This window comes from Octodon degus, unplaced genomic scaffold (assembly GCF_000260255.1).
Source record: "Octodon degus isolate 3935 unplaced genomic scaffold, OctDeg1.0 scaffold00056, whole genome shotgun sequence".
NCBI classification, from domain to species: domain Eukaryota; kingdom Metazoa; phylum Chordata; class Mammalia; order Rodentia; family Octodontidae; genus Octodon; species Octodon degus.
In genome coordinates this window covers 2,174,411-2,179,408 of record NW_004524632.1, presented here as the reverse complement: position 1 = coordinate 2,179,408, position 4,998 = coordinate 2,174,411, and positions in this window count along the sequence as shown.

Below are 4,998 nucleotides of genomic sequence, written 5' to 3'. Positions count from 1 at the left end.
GCCGTCCAGCAGCAGCCAGAACCATGAACTGAATAAACTTCTTCATCAATTGCTCCTTCCTAGGTGTTCTTCAATAGATACAGAAATTAGACCAAGATGAAAAGGAACTGAACTGCAAAAGAACTGCGAGAGAAGAAAATGGGCGGACTCACAAAACCAACCCGTAGATACGGTGCTACCTTGAAATAAATGAAAAGTTTTGACATAGCACCAGTTAACTTGGGCAGGATCCTCCAGCTTATATTTGTCATTTGGTCTGTGAGGACTAGAAGAGGATGCCGTGCTGGCCCACCTTAGAGAATATAAATTGTTTGTCTTACCCTAGGTGCACGTGGGTCTACATGTTGGCGCTACAATTGAACAAGAATAGGTGAGCAACAGCACCAGATTTACACACACAAATCTGGGGCTGCATTTAAGGCTTTGCCATTCAGTCATTATGGCAATTCAGAAAAGTCCTGACCCTCTGTATTCTTTATTATTTTCTCAACCATTTTTTTTTATAAAAAGTCTCACTGTATTCTCTCAATCACTTGGGAAATCAAGACATTTTAATTAAATAAGATTCTATTCATAACCTTCTATGCACCAGACACTAAAGACAGAAACATGAATATAAAATTATCCTGGCCCTTATAGCTCTTATACTTTAGATAAGAAAACAAGTCCCTGTAATAACTGAGGATAATATTTAAAAATTTTCTTCTGGCATGCAAAGAGTTATATGTATGCAGAAATAACACATAATTCAACCAAACTGCTTGGGAAAAGTAAGTTAACCTTAAATGTAGGATGATGAAAGAAAAAACTTGTGGACTGAAAAGAAACAAAGAACTTCCCTAGCAGTAAGCAAGCTAAATTCTTTGATAGAAGGGGTGAAAAACCAACTGGAAGTTGGCCACAAGAATTCAGACGCCTTAAAGGTGAGGAAAATGTCCTGTTCAGCTTGTGTCATTTTCATCTAATGTCAGCCCCTGATGCTGTATAACTGTACAACATTCATGTAGGGATCATTATATCTTCATCCATCTCACCTGGTTACACGCTGAAGAAAGCTACTGGTATCTTGTTAGAAACACTGCCAAATGTTTTGCCTCTTTGCAAAATCATTCTGCCCAATGGCACAGAGTCTAATTTTCATGTGGGCATTTACACCTGGATGCCTCATGCTCGGCATTTGGCTGCAGTGTAAGAAGCTGACCATATACAGCAATCAAGAGGGGAGTGAATTTAAGGGAGAAAGATAGTTAACCAGTTCAAAGGAAGAGGCAGGGAACCAGTAGAACGAAGTTGATAACGTTAGTGGTTTTGACAAGCAGTAGGCCATTAATAACCTTGAAATTGCCTTGCATGGAATGGACAGCCTTGAAGTCAGAATGGAATGGGATGAAAAAGAGAGCACTCTGGATAATGCTTCATAAGTTCTAAACCATTTTACACAGAGCATATTGGACTCAGATTCAGAGCTGGCCTCTTGCTCATTCACTAAATTATTTGAATTTCCTTTTCTTCATATCAGGCATGAACAAGTAGGATATTATCAGAAAGTATTACGACCAGTGAGTGAAGAGCATGGAAGCCAGTGTTACATTTTCTCAACACTATTCTAACCTTCCTCCATCACACGGCCAATTTTTTTCTAATGTGTTGGCACTTAACAGTCTCCCAACACACTTTACTGCTTTCCTAGGGTCACAGCCATGCTGCCTACACTTGAGCAATGGTAAGCACCTTGCCAACTTGACCTCAGCTCCAGATTTGCTGGAGCAAAGTTATTATAAGTTTGATTATGGTCTTGACTCCAGCCTCAAGATTTGGAATCTATGAGTTACTTCACCATCTCTCAGATCTGGCCCTGATTGAATTCCCTCAATTTCTCTTCTACTATTCACTTCCCTACTCCTGATTTCAAGATTCTCTGTCAATCAAGTCAATTAAGTAGCCATTATGTGGATTAAATATATATCTAATTTTAATCCAAGAGATTTCTTTTTCTTATCTGAACATATAGTTCTCAAATAAGCTCATTTTAACTTTCCCTCTAATGGCACCTAATTGCTAAAACATAAACATGAGAACGCAAAATGAGCAATTTTAGGTTGGTTATATTTGAAAAGATTCAAAAGGTAATGGATTGATTCTATTAATTTATTTCTTAGAGAAAACACTAGCAAGTATTACTATTTAAAATACAACGCCTGTTGACATTTTTCTACCAGAACCGTATAACTTATCTCTTCAGCACAAAGATGTTTGGGAAGAAAGATAATCAGGAAATAATTTCATAGTTATTTTATTGGCAGAACAGTGACATCTATTGTCCGATGTTATATAAAATAGAATTTAAAAATCAAAAGCAATGTCACATTTTCACCAGGATGTAATTAGTGCCAGGATGGTGAAAATTCCTTAAAATTTTGCACAAAATAGGTGAAACACGGCTATTAGTATTTGTCTATGAAATCAAACTTATCTGATAACTTATTATATAATTTTTAATAATTACTCAAAATGGTACATAATCTGTCTAGGTACTAAAAGTACAGCAATCAGAAAATTTGCAAATAGAATATGATTTTTAAAGCTGTCTATTATATAGATCTGTTTTGACTCTGAGTGTGTGTGTTTGGAATAATCCTAGCCAACTTTCTATTGTTACCTTTTGTTATGAACTATATCAATGGGTTTGGACAAGTTGTTTACCAACTTGACAATAGCTTATTATCTGTAAAAGCATGAATGATCATACAAAAAGTGGGTCAATTTCTTTCTGGCTTTTACTTTTCTATAAGATTTTATTCATAGCCCTTAGATGAAGGGAATTTTTGAAGGCTTTTCAGTACTCAATACCCTGAGGGTATGGAGGCACTGAAATTTTCCCCATTGCTGATAGAAGTATAAATCAGTATCTAGTACTTTGCTTGGAAAGCAATTTGGCCACAGTGAAAATTTCCTGTGAAATTTAGGATGAACATATCCAATTGTCCTGCATTTCAACATAGGTCCATGAGACATTTTCATGAACTACAGCATTGCAAAGATTGAAATTCATAGTAGATAATGCATGACATGAAATTAGATAAATATTGCATATTATACTACTGACATACTTTATAACATACATATAAATTATTGAATTATGTTGACAACTACCAATATGAGTACAAGTCAAAAATAAATGTACAAGAAGCAAGTTTCAGAATATCGTGTGGCCTTGTATCATGTGAAAAATCTTTAAAAGATCATATCTATTGATTGTGGACATGCTGAATGTAGAAAAGTATATTTTTATGATTAAAATAACAAATACATTTGAAATAGTGCTCACCTCAAAGTGCAGCTAAGTGAATGTAAATTGAGTGGGTATATGAAAGTTGTACTGAATCTGAAATTCCTTATTTTAAAAAATGTGAAGCAAAATAAGGCAAAATTAAGATTTCTTTATAAATGAGTTGTAAACACATTGACCTTAGCTAAGAGATGATATTTTTTCTGCATTTTAAAAAGTTCCATAATTTTGTTATTGATAATATTAAAATTCTACTTCTGGAAATTACAGAAAAATGAATATATAACAATCTACGTATTAAAGGCAGCCAGAAATAGATGATTGAATTGATTTATGGGAAGGAAAGATTCATTTTATGAGAAAATATTTCATTAAATTTGATTTTTTTTCTGGAAAAGTAACACTTGTCTGATTCAATGAAAGTGTCTATAACTTGTGGTCATGTGTGAATACAACACTGACCTTAAATTCATTGGTCATCACCTGGCACCAAATAAAATAATAACTCCAGAATATGGCCCTTTAAGGAAATCTGAGCATGGCACTTCATGAATTTTCTAGCACGTTGAATGGTAGATGACAGGTAAAATAGAAGGAAACCCCTACTGCGACTTCATAGCAGTAGTTTAGCCTAGATTGAGAGGCATTCCTCTCCCCAGAAGTTCTAGGATTGTCAATGCAGAAGGGAAACTTGAACATCACCCATTGTTGACTCTTGATCCCTGAATGCAGTAGTTTCTTCTACTATAAAAAGTGTTATATTTTCAAAAGACTTACAAGACCCTAAAATTATCAAACTAATATTCTTTAGGAAAAATCTCCCCTTAAAAATGGTACGATAAGTCGGCTATGGAGGAACACACCCATAATCCCAGACATCTTGAGGACGAGAATTGCAAATTCAAGCCCAACCTGGGCAATATAATGATTTAGTGAGACCCTCTCTCACAATAATAGATTGAAGAAGGGGTTGGGATGTATCTCAGTGCGAAGGTCCTGGGTTCAATCCACAATGCCTGGTGAAAAAAACGCTGAGACTTGAGAAGTGTACCTTCATGGGTTGACAATAGAGCAGGCTTTTCTTTCATCTTATCCCTCAGAAGTCTCTCAAAGAATTCATCTCACAAGTATATCCATTTGTTCAACAAATACTTTCGAAAGACTTACATGACATCACACAGTCGAGTGTTCATTAGCTGCTTATTGCCTTCTTCATAAATATTACATAAGTTTTGGGAATTTAATTATAGCAAGGGGCAAGTGGTATCAAAGAAGATAAGCCGTCTGAGATAGGTCCTGATGGAATTGGCAAGAACCTAATACGACCCCCAAAATCCATTCCCACCTCACCTTTCCCACTCATTCTAACTCCACTACTGTCACTTCCCTCTTACTAACACTTTAATTACATAGAAAGGCTAACAGCTGTCTCTGCTTATCTACCTGTGTGTGCCTATGTCAAAATACTAGTTTTTTGATTTGGAGTCATAGGAAGGAAACATCTCAAAATATCATGGCAAAAAAAAAAATAAAATAAAAAAAATAAAAAAAAAATAAAATCCCATGACATTGCCTCATCCGCTGCTGAACCAGCATGTTGCAGAAATATCAGAGGAACAAAAAAGATAAAAGTGACAAGGCCAAGTCACCAATGACTTGTCAATGCAGGGAGATAGCACCTGAGTATAAATTTAAAACACAGAGCTTTA